The sequence below is a fragment of the Oncorhynchus nerka genome, linkage group LG28, assembly GCF_034236695.1.
Source record: "Oncorhynchus nerka isolate Pitt River linkage group LG28, Oner_Uvic_2.0, whole genome shotgun sequence".
Lineage (NCBI taxonomy): Eukaryota > Metazoa > Chordata > Actinopteri > Salmoniformes > Salmonidae > Oncorhynchus > Oncorhynchus nerka.
In genome coordinates, this window is record NC_088423.1 from 15,313,997 (window position 1) to 15,329,005 (window position 15,009).

General features: G+C 47.2%; 1 protein-coding gene across 2 annotated transcripts in view; it reads left to right on the forward strand.

Annotated features, from left to right (window-relative positions):
- Positions 1-1,516: 1,516 nt before the first annotated feature.
- Positions 1,517-15,009, forward strand: part of LOC115112911 (cdc42 effector protein 1-like) — a 35,591-nt gene continuing 22,098 nt past the window's right edge. The window contains exon 1 of one of the 2 annotated variants that reach the window (XM_029639965.2): positions 1,517-1,640. The gene's annotated coding sequence lies outside the window, so the exon portion shown is untranslated. Of the gene's footprint in view, positions 1,641-2,604; positions 2,778-15,009 lie in introns of those variants that run through there. The other variant, XM_029639964.2, reaches the window with a different exon arrangement.

Genomic DNA, 15,009 nt, shown 5'->3' on the forward strand with positions numbered 1-15,009 from the left:
CTCTCTCTCTCCAGGTATGATCATGTTTGTTCCTTTGTAGTTTTCACTCAGTCATATTCACATACACAGATGCATGCATCCCTGCACTTTACATACACCCTACATTGTGTTACTTTCACACCTCATTCCCTTTTCTTTGTTTAAAGTTAATAGTTTTGGTTTACAATAAAGAACCTTTTTGATTGGCCTATACCTGTTGTTCGTGTCCCCTCATTTTTGCCACAGGCTATGAGCCAGCCTGTGACAATGACCATATTAGAGACACATATTTCCCCCAGATTACACAGATCCACAAAGAATTCAAAAACAAACCAGATTTTGATAATCTCTCATATCTACTGGGTGAAATACCATAGTGTGCCATCACAGCAGCAAGATTTGTGACCTGTTGCCACAAGAAAAGGTCAACCAGTGAAGAACAAACACCATTGTAAATACAACCCATATTTATGCTTATTTATTTTCCCCTTTGTACATTAACCATTTGTACATCGTTACAACACTGTGTATGTATATATACATAATATTACATTTGTAATGTCTTAATTCTTTTGAAACGTCTGTATGTGTAATGTTTACTGTTAATTTGTATTGTTTATTTCACTTTTGTATATCTACCTCACTTGCTTTGGCAATGTTAACATGTTTCCCATGCCAATAAAGCCCCTTGAATTGAATTGAGGGAGGCGGAGAGAGGGAGCGGAAAAGAGTGAGATAGCGATAAGACAAAAGTTGCCTGATGCTATGCCTTCATCCATTCCGTGTTAAACCAGATTGGAAAGTCGAATCGGTTGGCTTGAAATCGCTGATGTAACGGCAGTGAACAATGTCCCAGGATCATAATATCGATAGGGCTTTGACCTAGCCTGGTTGACATGACTCACGCGATCACTGCGCAGTCAGGAGGACTTCGAGTTGGGTGTCAGCCAGACTTGCACTGACCCTACTCTGGGCTGAAATAAATAATTTTTTTTAAAGTACCAAGGCATCAAGAGTAGAGCACAACACAGACCATATACAGCCCCGCCATCCTCACATGCCCTGCTCTACTGGAATCTATTTCACATTGGCCGGGCAGACACCTCAGTGAAGGCTTGAGGTAGACATTGTTACTAAGAACAGATCTAGGATCAGCTTATTGTTCTTCAGGACTACTACCACAAACATGTGGAGGTGAAAAGCAAAACTGACCATAGATCAGCACCGAGGGGGTACTATTAAAGGGAAAATGTGTTACCAGCCACATCACTGGTGACACTTTGCTTCTTGGCTAATATGTTGAAACTTAACTGCTGACATGCTAAACTTTTTGGTACTGTATCAAAAGCGGACTAAATAAAAAAATAAAAAATGGTTTTTTGAGTGGATGTTCCCTTGCAGTTAGTGATAAGATGAGGAAGGGTGTTGGCTTGGTTTTAACAGTTGTGCAGAGTTGGTGTGTGTGGTGGGTGTGTGTGTGTGTCTGTGTGTGGGTGTGTTGTTGGGGAAGTGGTAAAACATGAAGAGGGGGTGTCATCATCACTGTAACAGCTTTGCCAGAAGCTGGGAATGTTAACTATTTAGCAGCCAGGACATGAAATGCTTTGAAGACCATCTGAGGACACTTCCTGTTGATAAGGATGTAGTATCCCGTTGAACAGGTCAGCACACACTGTACATAGATTTTTTTATATTTTTATTTTCTTTTGTGTTATTGACTGTACGTTTGTTTATGTGTAACTCTGTGTTGTTGTTTTTGTCTTACTGCTTTGCTTTATCTTGTCCAGGTTGCAGTTGTAAATGAGAACTTGTTCTCAACTAGCCTACCTGGTTAAATAAAGGTGAAATAAATAAAATAAAATAAATAAAACATGGGCTTTGGATGCCTCTGTGGTGCTTTCTAAAGAGATCAGTTGCATTACTCTGTGGTGCTTTCTAAAGAGATATTGGAAATCAGTTTCATTACTCTGTGGTGCTTTCTAAAGAGACCAGTTTCATTACTCTGTGGTGCTTTCTAAAGAGATATTGGAAATCAGTTTCATTACTCTGTGGTGCTTTCTAAAGAGATCAGTTTCATTACTCTGTGGTGCTTTCTAAAGAGATATTGGAAATCAGTTTCATTACTCTGTGGTGCTTTCTAAAGAGATATTGGAAATCAGTTTCATTACTCTGTGCCATGAAAATTGAATGAAGAATTAAAGAAATTAATAATATAATCTATAAATACATTAATCTGTTGATGTTTAAGACGTCACAGACTGAGGATAGAGGCAGGTTTGTGGGCAGAATGGTTTAATTTTACATCAGGCTTGTGACACCTGAGGGTTTTAAACGGTAAGTATAGTCAGGTCAATTGATAACTCGTTTTGGGAGATGTAGCCTGCCCACTACAGCTTCAGGTGTACAGGTGTCTTTCCTATATGATGGGACATATAAAGATGAATCATACTGTAAACGAACCCTTAAAAACGTTTGCTCATTGGGGCTATATTTTGGAATATGTCTTGCAGTTAGAGAAGCGTGCTCGTTCATACAGTATATTCCCCTTGCATGTTCTCTGCTGCTGATTCGACGATGGCCACGTCAGTTTTTGACTAGCCCGCCCCTTGTTCACCGATACTCTGTTGAAGCTGACTGCACTAGCGGCGTTGTGCAGCTACGAGACCGGCCACAAGAAGACACAGTACTTTATGATACATTCTGAATTATAAATACGGATTTTGTGGGTTATCATAAAAAAACTACTGGCATTTAATCGTGTCCTATCTGTGTCAATGTCTCTTAGCCTACTTGCCCAGGTAAGTTTTTCTTTGCGCTCAACATTTTGTTTTGCTTATGCAGTTGACCATTTCATTCGGCTATTTGTTTAAGTATGAAGGCTATTCACTAACCTTCTATAAATGTAATCTCTCAAATATCCATAGACTCACTGTGTCAAATGAAAGTAAAGTATGGAGTAAAGTTGTTTTGGTTTGTTTAAATTGTTTAATGTTACCTAACTGTCTATTCACAATCAAGTCATCATATTTTATATCTGGAACTATGTATGCAGTCTATGTATACGGTTCTATGGTCCTGTAGCCTAACTTTAGCCTAACATGCACATATGTTATTGTGGGAAAAGTGTCTTGGGTCTGTCCATAGATCATTTGTCATGAAACATAATCTGGCCTGCAGTATATTTTAGGGTTGCTTGTGTTGCAATATATAACAGGTCTATGCTTAGGTCTTATCAGATCAACAATATTGTCCACAAATTATATGCATTATAAACTGGGTGTTTCAAGTCCTGAATGCTGATTGGCTGAAAGCCCTGGTATATCAGATCATATACCACTGGTATGACAAAATGTTTAGTTTTACTGCTCTAATTACGTTGGTAATCAGTTTATAATAGCAATAAGGCACCTCTGGTATTACACTGTTGCATAGGGGGACCCACTAACTGACATATCAACACATTAATGATGCAGCCTCTCCAAATGTCAAGGGTAGCAACACTACTTAAAACAAAGGTCTCATTACTCTGACCTCATTAGGGAGATCACCCAATATAATTGATTGGAGAGCTTGTTAGCTTCACAGCTAACTCATGAAACACTAGATGGAATCAGGCAGATCAATGGAGAGGGTAGGCTCTGTGGTAACATGTTTGTTACTCAATAGCAATGTGCTCTTGGTGCTTAGCTTGCAACACCAGGCAGGTCTAATTGATCTATTCAGTAGAACTGTTTAAACCATCACATGCCTCTATAGATGTTTGGTTTTCAGTTTTAGCCAGGCGCCGGTCTTACTTGTGCATATTGGACCCAAAAGACAGAGCAAACACCTCAAATCTGAATCTGATGATGAGGTATTCCTTACAAGTTGGCCATGTCCAATGAGATCCCTTTATTTGAACCCTGGCCAATTGTACCTGTGCCCCACATTCCTCCCATGTGATCCATTTGGCAGAGACAGAACTATAGACATTTATCCACAATCTTTGATTGACGCAACCAGGAAAATGTACATTTAAGAGGTGTGAAGTCCCAATACGGGGTTGGCAAGAGAAAGAAAGGTAAAAGGGGATTAGAGAGAGAGAAGGGTAAAGAGTGGGGGTTGGAGAGAGAGAGAGAAGGGTAAAGCGTGGGGGTTGGAGAGAGAGAGAGAAGGGTAAAGAGTGGAGGTTGGAGAGAGAGAGAGAAGAGTAAAGAGTGGGGGTTGGAGAGAGAGAGAAAGGTAAAGAGTGGTGGTTGGAGAGAGAGAGAAGGGTAAAGAGTGGGGGTTGAGAGAGAGAAGGGTAAAGAGTGGGGGTTGGAGAGAGAGAGAAAGGTAAAGAGTGGTGGTTGGAGAGAGAGAAGGGTAAAGAGTGGGGTTGAGAGAGAGAGAAGGGTAAAGAGTGGGGTTGAGAGAGAGAAAGGTAAAGAGTGGTGGATGGAGAGAGAAAGAAGGGTAAAGAGGGGGTTGAGAGAGAGATAGAAACAAGGGTAAAGAGGGGGTTGGGGAGAGAGAGAAACAAGGGTAAAGAGGTGGGGTTGAAAGAGAGAGAGAACCAAGGGTAAAGAGGGGGTTGGAGAGAGAGAGAGAGAGAGAGAGAGAGAGAGAGAGAGAAAGAAGGGTAAAGAGGGGGGGTTGGGGAGAGAGAGAAGGGTAAAGAGTGGGGTTGGAGAGAGAGAAGGGTAAAGAGTGGGGTTGAGAGAGAGAGAAAGGTAAAGAGTGGTGGTTGGAGAGAGAGAGAAGGGTAAAGAGTGGGGTTGAGAGAGAGAGAAGGGTAAAGAGTGGGGTTGAGAGAGAGAGAGAGAGAGAGAGAGAAGGGTAAAGAGGGGGGTTTGGAGAGAGAGAGAGAAGGGTAAAAGAGTGGGGATTGAGAGAGAGAGAAGGGTAAAGAGTGGGGGTTGGAGAGAGAGAGAAGGGTAAAGAGTGGGGTTGGAGAGAGAGAGAGAAGGGTAAAGAGTGGGGTTGGAGAGAGAGAGAGAAGGGTAAAGAGTGGGGGTTGGAGAGAGAAAGGTAAAGAGTGGTGGTTGGAGAGAGAGAGAAGAGTAAAGAGTGGGGGTTGGAGAGAGAGAGAAGGGTAAAGAGTGGGGGTTGAGAGAGAGAAAGGTAAAGAGTGGTGGATGGAGAGAGAAAGAAGGGTAAAGAGGGGGTTGGAGAGAGATAGAAACAAGGGTAAAGAGGTGGGGGTTGGAAAAGAGAGAGAGAAACAAGGGTAAAGAGGGGGGTGGAGAGAGAGAGAGAGAGAGAGAGAGAGAAAGAAGGGTAAAGAGGGGGGGTGGAGAGAGAGAGAGAGAGAGAGAGAGAAAGAAGGGTAAAGAGTGGGGTTGAGAGAGAGAGAAGGGTAAAGAGGGGGTTGGAGAGAGAGAGAAGGGTAAAGAGTGGGGGTTGAGAGAGAGAGAAGGGTAAAAGAGTGGGGTTGAGAGAGAGAAAGGTAAAGAGTGGTGGATGGAGAGAGAAAGAAGGGTAAAGAGGGGGGGTTGGAGAGAGAGATAGAAACAAGGGTAAAGAGGGGGTTGGGGAGAGAGAGAAACAAGGGTAAAGAGGTGGGGTTGGAAAGAGAGAGAGAAACAAGGGTAAAGAGGGGGTTGAGAGAGAGAGAGAGAGAGAGAGAGAAAGAAGGGTAAAGAGGGGGGTTGGAGAGAGAGAGAGAGAGAGAGAGAGAGAGAGAGAGAGAGAAGGGTAAAGAGTGGGGGTTGGAGAGAGAGAGAAGGGTAAAGAGTGGGGGTTGGAGAGAGAGAAGGGTAAAGAGTGGGGGTTGGAGAGAGAGAGAAGGGTAAAGAGTGGGGGGTTGGAGAGAGAGAGAAGGGTAAAGAGTGGGGGTTGGAGAGAGAGAAAGGTAAAGAGTGGTGGATGGAGAGAGAAAGAAGGGTAAAGAGGGGGTTGGAGAGAGAGAGAAACAAGGGTAAAGAGGTGGGGTTGGAAAGAGAGAGAGAAACAAGGGTAAAGAGGGGGGTTGAGAGAGAGAGAGAGAGAGAGAGAGAAAGAAGGGTAAAGAGGGGGGTTGAGAGAGAGAGAGAGAGACAGAGAAACAAGGGTAAAAGGTGGGGTTGGAAAGAGAGAGAAACAAGGGTAAAGAGGGGGGTTGGGGAGAGAGAGAAACAAGGGTAAAGAGGTGGGGGTTGGAAAGAGAGAGAGAAACAAGGGTAAAGAGGGGGGTTGGAGAGAGAGAGAGAGAGAGAGAGAGAGAGAGAGAGAGAAAGAAGGGTAAAGAGGGGGTTGGAGAGAGAGAGAGAGAGAGACAGAGAAACAAGGGTAAAGAGGTGGGGGTTGGAAAGAGAGAGAGAAACAAGGGTAAAGAGCGGGGTTGAGAGAGAGAGAAGGGTAAAGAGTGGGGGTTGAGAGAAAGGTAAAGAGTGGTGGTTGAGAGAGAGAGAAGGGTAAAGAGTGGGGGTTGAGAGAGAGAGAAGGGTAAAGAGTGGTGGTTGGAGAGAGAGAGAAGGGTAAAGAGTGGGGGTTGGAGAGAGAGAGAAGGGTAAAGAGTGGGGGTTGAGAGAGAGAGAAGGGTAAAGAGTGGGGGTTGGAGAGAGAGAGAAAGGTAAAGAGTGGTGGTTGGAGAGAGAGAGAAGGGTAAAGAGTGGGGTTGGAGAGAGAGAGAAGGGTAAAGAGTGGGGGTTGGAGAGAGAGAAAGGTAAAGAGTGGTGGTTGGAGAGAGAGAGAAGGGTAAAGAGTGGTGGTTGAGAGAGAGAGAAGGGTAAAGAGTGGGGTTGGAGAGAGAGGGTAAAGAGGGGGTTGGAGAGAGAGAAAGGTAAAGAGTGGTGGTTGGAGAGAGAGAGAAGGGTAAAGAGTGGGGTTGAGAGAGAGAGAAGGGTAAAGAGTGGGGGTTGGAGAGAGAGAGAGAGAAGGGTAAAGAGGGGGTTTGGAGAGAGAGAGAGAAGGGTAAAGAGTGGGGATTGGAGAGAGAGAGAAGGGTAAAAGAGTGGGGGTTGGAGAGAGAGAGAGAAGGGTAAAGAGTGGGGTTGAGAGAGAAAGGTAAAGAGTGGTGGTTGGAGAGAGAGAGAAGGGTAAAGAGTGGGGTTGGAGAGAGAGAGAAGGGTAAAGAGTGGGGTTGAGAGAGAGAAAGGTAAAGAGTGGTGGATGGAGAGAGAAAGAAGGGTAAAGAGGGGGTTGGAGAGAGAGATAGAAACAAGGGTAAAGAGGGGGTTGGGGGGGAGAGAGAAACAAGGGTAAAGAGGTGGGGTTGGAAAGAGAGAGAAACCAAGGGTAAAGAGGGGGTTGAGAGAGAGAGAGAGAGAGAGAGAGAGAGAGAGAAAGAAGGGTAAAGAGGGGGTTGGGGAGAGAGAGAAACAAGGGTAAAGAGGTGGGGGTTGGAAAGAGAGAGAGAAACAAGGGTAAAGAGGGGGTTGGAGAGAGAGAGAGAAACAAGGGTAAAGAGGGGGTTGAGAGAGAGAAATAAGGGTAAAGAGGTGGGGGTTGGAAAGAGAGAGAGAAACAAGGGTAAAGAGGGGGTTGGAGAGAGAGAGAGAGAGAGAGAGAGAAAGAAGGGTAAAGGGGGGTTGGGGAGAGAGAGAAACAAGGGTAAAGAGGTGGGGATTGGAAAGAGAGAGAGAAACAAGGGTAAAGAGGGGGTTGAGAGAGAGAGAGAGAGAAACAAGGGTAAAGAGGGGGTTGGAGAGAGAGAGAAACAAGGGTAAAGAGGGTGGGGTTGGAAAGAGAGAGAGAAACAAGGGTAAAGAGGGGGTTGGAGAGAGAGAGAGAGAAACAAGGGTAAAGAGGGGTTGAGAGAGAGAGAGAGAGAGAGACAGAGAAAGAAGGGTAAAGAGGGGGGTTGGAGAGAGAGAGAGAAACAAGGGTAAAGAGGGGGTTGGAGAGAGAGAGAGAAACAAGGGTAAAGAGGTGGGGGTTGGAGAGAGAGAGAGAAACAAGGGTAAAGAGGGGGTTGGAGAGAGAGAGAGAGAGAGACAGAGAAAGAAGGGTAAAGAGGGGGGTTGAGAGAGAGAGAGAAACAAGGGTAAAGAGGGGGTTGGAGAGAGAGAGAGAAACAAGGGTAAAGAGTGGTGGATGGAGAGAGAAAGAAGGGTAAAGAGCGGGGGTTGAGAGAGAGAGAAGGTTAAAGAGTGGGGTTGGAGAGAGAGAAGGGTAAAGAGTGGGGGTTGAGAGAGAGAGAAGGGTAAAGAGTGGGGTTGGAGAGAGAGAAAGGTAAAGAGTGGTGGATGGAGAGAGAAAGAAGGGTAAAGAGGGGGGTTGGAGAGAGAGATAGAAACAAGGGTAAAGAGGGGGTTGGGGAGAGAGAGAAACAAGGGTAAAGAGGTGGGGGTTGGAAAGAGAGAGAGAAACAAGGGTAAAGAGGGGGTTGGAGAGAGAGAGAGAGAGAGAGAGAGAAAGAAGGGTAAAGAGGGGGGGGTTGAGAGAGAGAGAGAGAGAGAGAGAGATGGGTAAAGAGTGGGGGTTGGAGAGAGAGAAGGGTAAAGAGTGGGGTTGGAGAGAGAGAGAAGGGTAAAGAGTGGGGGTTGGAGAGAGAGAGAAGGGTAAAGAGTGGGGTTGGAGAGAGAGAGAAGGGTAAAGAGTGGGGGTTGAGAGAGAGAAAGGTAAAGAGTGGTGGATGGAGAGAGAAAGAAAGGTAAAGAGGGGGTTGAGAGAGAGAAACAAGGGTAAAGAGGTGGGGGTTGAAAGAGAGAGAGAAACAAGGGTAAAGAGGGGGGGTTGAGAGAGAGAGAGAGAGAGAGAGAGAGAGAGAGAGAAAGAAGGGTAAAGAGGGGGGTTGAGAGAGAGAGAGAGAGAGACAGAGAAACAAGGGTAAAGAGGTGGGGGTTGGAAGAGAGAGAAACAAGGGTAAAGAGGGGGGTTGGGGAGAGAGAGAAACAAGGGTAAAGAGGTGGGGTTGGAAAGAGAGAGAGAAACAAGGGTAAAGAGGGGGTTGGAGAGAGAGAGAGAGAGAGAGAGAGAGAGAGAGAAAGAAGGGAGAGGGGGTTGAGAGAGAGAGAGAGAGAGACAGAGAAACAAGGGTAAAGAGGTGGGGGTTGGAAAGAGAGAGAGAAACAAGGGTAAAGAGCGGGGGTTGAGAGAGAGAAGGGTAAAGAGTGGGGTTGGAGAGAGAGAAAGGTAAAGAGTGGTGGTTGGAGAGAGAGAAAGGGTAAAGAGTGGGGGTTGGAGAGAGAGAGAAGGGTAAAGAGTGGTGGTTGGAGAGAGAGAGAAGGGTAAAGAGTGGGGTTGAGAGAGAGAGAAGGGTAAAGAGTGGGGTTGGAGAGAGAGAGAGAAGGGTAAAGAGTGGGGGTTGAGAGAGAGAAAGGTAAAGAGTGGTGGTTGGAGAGAGAGAGAAGGGTAAAGAGTGGGGGTTGAGAGAGAGAGAAGGGTAAAGAGTGGGGTTGAGAGAGAGAGAAGGGTAAAGAGTGGGGGTTGGAGAGAGAGAGAAGGGTAAAGAGTGGGGGTTGGAGAGAGAGAGAAGGGTAAAGAGTGGGGTTGGAGAGAGAGAAAGGTAAAGAGTGGTGGATGGAGAGAGAAAGAAGGGTAAAGAGGGGGTTGGAGAGAGAGAAACAAGGGTAAAGAGGTGGGGTTGGAAAGAGAGAGATAAACAAGGGTAAAGAGGGGGTTGAGAGAGAGAGAGAGAAAGAAGGGTAAAGAGGGGGTTGAGAGAGAGAGAGAGAGACAGAGAAACAAGGGTAAAGAGGTGGGGGTTGGAAAGAGAGAGAGAAACAAGGGTAAAGAGGGGGGGTTGGGGAGAGAGAGAAACAAGGGTAAAGAGGTGGGGGTTGGAAAGAGAGAGAGAAACAAGGGTAAAGAGGGGGTGGAGAGAGAGAGAGAGAGAGAGAGAGAGAGAGAGAGAGAGAGAGAGAGAAAGAAGGGTAAAGAGGGGGTTGGAGAGAGAGAGAGAGAGAGACAGAGAAACAAGGGTAAAGAGGTGGGGGTTGAAAGAGAGAGAGAAACAAGGGTAAAGAGGGGGTTGAGAGAGAGAGAGAGAGAGAGAGAGAGAGAAAGAAGGGTAAAGAGGGGGGTTGGGGAGAGAGAGAAACAAGGGTAAAGAGGTGGGGGTTGGAAAGAGAGAGAGAAACAAGGGTAAAGAGGGGGTTGAGAGAGAGAGAGAGAAACAAGGGTAAAGAGGGGGTTGAGAGAGAGAGAAATAAGGGTAAAGAGGTGGGGGTTGGAAAGAGAGAGAGAAACAAGGGTAAAGAGGGGGTTGAGAGAGAGAGAGAGAGAGAGAGAGAGAAAGAAGGGTAAAGGGGGAGGGTTGGGGAGAGAGAGAAACAAGGGTAAAGAGGTGGGGATTGGAAAGAGAGAGAGAAACAAGGGTAAAGAGGGGGGTTGGAGAGAGAGAGAGAGAGAAACAAGGGTAAAGAGGGGGTTGGAGAGAGAGAGAAACAAGGGTAAAGAGGTGGGGGTTGGAAAGAGAGAGAGAAACAAGGGTAAAGAGGGGGTTGAGAGAGAGAGAGAGAAACAAGGGTAAAGAGGGGGTTGAGAGAGAGAGAGAGAGAGAGAGAGAGAGAGACAGAGAAAGAAGGGTAAAGAGGGGGTTGGAGAGAGAGAGAGAAACAAGGGTAAAGAGGGGGGTTGAGAGAGAGAGAGAAACAAGGGTAAAGAGGTGGGGGTTGAGAGAGAGAGAGAAACAAGGGTAAAGAGGGGTTGGAGAGAGAGAGAGAGAGAGACAGAGAAAGAAGGGTAAAGAGGGGGGTTGAGAGAGAGAGAGAAACAAGGGTAAAGAGGGGGTTGGAGAGAGAGAGAGAAACAAGGGTAAAGAGTGGTGGATGGAGAGAGAAAGAAGGGTAAAGAGCGGGGTTGGAGAGAGAGAGAAGGGTAAAGAGTGGGGTTGGAGAGAGAGAGAAGGGTAAAGAGTGGGGGTTGGAGAGAGAGAAAGGTAAAGAGTGGTGGATGGAGAGAGAAAGAAGGGTAAAGAGGGGGGTTGGAGAGAGAGATAGAAACAAGGGTAAAGAGGGGGGTTGGGGAGAGAGAGAAACAAGGGTAAAGAGGTGGGGTTGGAAAGAGAGAGAGAAACAAGGGTAAAGAGGGGGTTGAGAGAGAGAGAGAGAGAGAGAGAGAGAGAAAGAAAGAGGGGGGGTTGGAGAGAGAGAGAGAGAGAGAAGGGTAAAGAGTGTCGGTTGGAGAGAGAGAAGGGTAAAGAGTGGGGGTTGAGAGAGAGAGAAGGGTAAAGAGTGGGGGTTGAGAGAGAGAGAAGGGTGAGTGGGGTTGGAGAGAGAGAGAAGGGTAAGAGTGGGGGTTGGAGAGAGAAAGAAGGGTAAAGAGGGGGTTGGAGAGAGAGAGAGAGAGAGAGAGAGAGAGAAAGAAGGGTAAAGAGGGGGTTGAGAGAGAGAGAGAGAGACAGAGAAACAAGGGTAAAGAGGTGGGGGTTGGAAAGAGAGAGAGAAACAAGGGTAAAGAGGGGGGTTGGGGAGAGAGAGAAACAAGGGTAAAGAGGTGGGGGTTGGAAAGAGAGAGAGAAACAAGGGTAAAGAGGGGGTTGAGAGAGAGAGAGAGAGAGAGAGAGAGAAAGAAGGGTAAAGAGGGGGGTTGGAGAGAGAGAGACAGAGACAGAGAAACAAGGGTAAAGAGGTGGGGGTTGGAAAGAGAGAGAAACAAGGGTAAAGAGCGGGGTTGGAGAGAGAGAGAAGGGTAAAGAGTGGGGGTTGGAGAGAGAGAAAGGTAAAGAGTGGTGGTTGGAGAGAGAGAGAAGGGTAAAGAGTGGGGGTTGAGAGAGAGAGAAGGGTAAAGAGTGGTGGTTGGAGAGAGAGAGAAGGGTAAAGAGTGGGGGTTGGAGAGAGAGAGAAGGGTAAAGAGTGGGGTTGGAGAGAGAGAGAAGGGTAAAGAGTGGGGGTTGAGAGAGAGAGAAAGGTAAAGAGTGGTGGTTGAGAGAGAGAGAAGGGTAAAGAGTGGGGGTTGGAGAGAGAGAGAAGGGTAAAGAGTGGGGGTTGGAGAGAGAGAGAAAGGTAAAGAGTGGTGGTTGGAGAGAGAGAGAGAAGGGTAAAGAGTGGTGGTTGGAGAGAGAGAGAAGGGTAAAGAGTGGGGTTGGAGAGAGAGAAGGGTAAAGAGTGGGGGGTTGAGAGAGAGAGAAAGGTAAAGAGTGGTGGTTGGAGAGAGAGAGAAGGGTAAAGAGTGGGGTTGGAGAGAGAGAGAAGGGTAAAGAGTGGGGGTTGGAGAGAGAGAGAGAGAGAAGGGTAAAGAGGGGGTTTGGAGAGAGAGAGAGAAGGGTAAAGAGTGGGGATTGGAGAGAGAGAGAAGGGTAAAGAGTGGGGGTTGGAGAGAGAGAGAGAAGGGTAAAGAGTGGGGGTTGAGAGAGAAAGGTAAAGAGTGGTGGTTGGAGAGAGAGAGAAGGGTAAAGAGTGGGGTTGGAGAGAGAGAGAAGGGTAAAGAGTGGGGTTGGAGAGAGAGAAAGGTAAAGAGTGGTGGATGGAGAGAGAAAGAAGGGTAAAGAGGGGGGTTGAGAGAGAGATAGAAACAAGGGTAAAGAGGGGGGTTGGGGAGAGAGAGAAACAAGGGTAAAGAGGTGGGGGTTGGAAAGAGAGAGAGAACCAAGGGTAAAGAGGGGGTTGAGAGAGAGAGAGAGAGAGAGAGAGAGAGAAAGAAGGGTAAAGAGGGGGGTTGGGGAGAGAGAGAAACAAGGGTAAAGAGGTGGGGGTTGGAAAGAGAGAGAGAAACAAGGGTAAAGAGGGGGTTGGAGAGAGAGAGAGAGAAACAAGGGTAAAGAGGGGGTTGAGAGAGAGAGAAACAAGGGTAAAGAGGTGGGGGTTGGAAAGAGAGAGAGAAACAAGGGTAAAGAGGGGGTTGAGAGAGAGAGAGAGAGAGAGAGAGAGAAAGAAGGGTAAAGGGGGGTTGGGGAGAGAGAGAAACAAGGGTAAAGAGGTGGGGATTGGAAAGAGAGAGAGAAACAAGGGTAAAGAGGGGGTTGAGAGAGAGAGAGAGAAACAAGGGTAAAGAGGGGGGTTGAGAGAGAGAGAAACAAGGGTAAAGAGGTGGGGTTGAAAGAGAGAGAGAAACAAGGGTAAATAGGGGGTTGAGAGAGAGAGAGAGAAACAAGGGTAAAGAGGGGGTTGGAGAGAGAGAGAGAGAGAGAGAGAGACAGAGAAAGAAGGGTAAAGAGGGGGGGGTTGGAGAGAGAGAGAGAAACAAGGGTAAAGAGGGGGTTGAGAGAGAGAGAGAAACAAGGGTAAAGAGGTGGGGGTTGAGAGAGAGAGAGAAACAAGGGTAAAGAGGGGGTTGGAGAGAGAGAGAGAGAGAGACAGAGAAAGAAGGGTATAAAGAGGGGGTTGGAGAGAGAGAGAGAAACAAGGGTAAAGAGGGGGTTGGAGAGAGATAGAAACAAGGGTAAAGAGTGGTGGATGGAGAGAGAAAGAAGGGTAAAGAGGGGGTTGGAGAGAGAGAGAGAGAAACAAGGGTAAAGAGGTGGGGGTTAGAGAGAGAGAGAGAGAGAAACAAGGCTAAAGGGGGTTGGAGAGAGTGAGAGAAACAAGGGTAAAGAGGGGGGTTGGGGAGAGAGAGAAAGAAAGAAGGGTAAAGAGGGGGTTGGAGAGAGAGAGAAAGAGAGAGAAGGGTAAAAAGGGGGTTAGAGAGAGAGAGAGAAAGAAGGGTAAAGAGTGAGGGTTGGAGAGAGAGAGAGAAACAAGGGTAAAGAGGGGGGTTGAGAGAGAGAGAGAGAGAGAGAGAAAGAAGGGTAAAGAGGGGGTTGGAGAGAGAGAGAGAAACAAGGGTAAAGAGGGGGTTGGAGAGAGAGAGAGAGAGAGACAGAAAGAAGGGTAAAGAGGGGGTTGGAGAGAGAGAGAGAGAGAGAGACAGAGAAAGAAGGGTAAAGAGAGGGGTTGGGGAGAGAGAGAGAAACAAGGGTAAAGAGGGGGTTGGAGAGAGAGAGAGAAACAAGGGTAAAGAGTGGTGGATGGAGAGAGAAAGAAGGGTAAAGAGCGGGGGGTTGAGAGAGAGAGAAGGGTAAAGAGTGGGGGTTGGAGAGAGAGAGAGAAGGGTAAAGAGTGGGGGTTGGAGAGAGAGAAAGGTAAAGAGTGGTGGATGGAGAGAGAAAGAAGGGTAAAGAGGGGGGTTGAGAGAGAGATAGAAACAAGGGTAAAGAGGGGGTTGGGGAGAGAGAGAAACAAGGGTAAAGAGGTGGGGGTTGGAAAGAGAGAGAGAAACAAGGGTAAAGAGGGGGTTGAGAGAGAGAGAGAGAGAGAGAGAGAGAAAGAAGGGTAAAGAGGGGGTTGGAGAGAGAGAGAGAGAGAGAGAGAAGGGTAAAGAGTGTCGGTTGGAGAGAGAGAGAAGGGTAAAGAGTGGGGTTGGAGAGAGAGAGAAGGGTAAAGAGTGGGGTTGGAGAGAGAGAGAAGGGTAAAGAGTGGGGGTTGGAGAGAGAGAGAAGGGTAAAGAGTGGGGGTTGAGAGAGAGAAAGGTAAAGAGTGGTGGATGGAGAGAGAAAGAAGGGTAAAGAGGGGGTTGGAGAGAGAGAGAGAGAGAGAGAGAGAGAGAAAGAAGGGTAAAGAGGGGGGGTTGAGAGAGAGAGAGAGAGAGACAGAGAAACAAGGGTAAAGAGGTGGGGGTTGGAAAGAGAGAGAGAAACAAGGGTAAAGAGGGGGGGTTGGGGAGAGAGAGAAACAAGGGTAAAGAGGTGGGGTTGGAAAGAGAGAGAGAAACAAGGGTAAAGAGGGGGTTGGAGAGAGAGAGAGAGAGAGAGAGAGAGAGAAAGAAGGGTAAAGAGGGGGGTTGGAGAGAGAGAGACAGAGACAGAGAAACAAGGGTAAAGAGGTGGGGGTTGGAAAGAGAGAGAGAAACAAGGGTAAAGAGCGGGGTTGGAGAGAGAGAGAGAAGGGTAAAGAGTGGGGGTTGGAGAGAGAGAAAGGTAAAGAGTGGTGGTTGGAGAGAGAGAGAAGGGTAAAGAGTGGGGTTGGAGAGAGAGAGAAGGGTAAAGAGTGGTGGTTGGAGAGAGAGAGAAGGGTAAAGAGTGGGGGTTGGAGAGAGAGAGAAGGGTAAAGAGTGGGGTTGAGAGAGAGAGAAGGGTAAAGAGTGGGGGTTGGAGAGAGAGAGAAAGGTAAAGAGTGGTGGTTGGAGAGAGAGAGAAGGGTAAAGAGTGGGGGTTGGAGAGAGAGAGAAGGGTAAAGAGTGGGGGTTGAGAGAGAGAGAAAGGTAAAGAGTGGTGGTTGGAGAGAGAGAGAG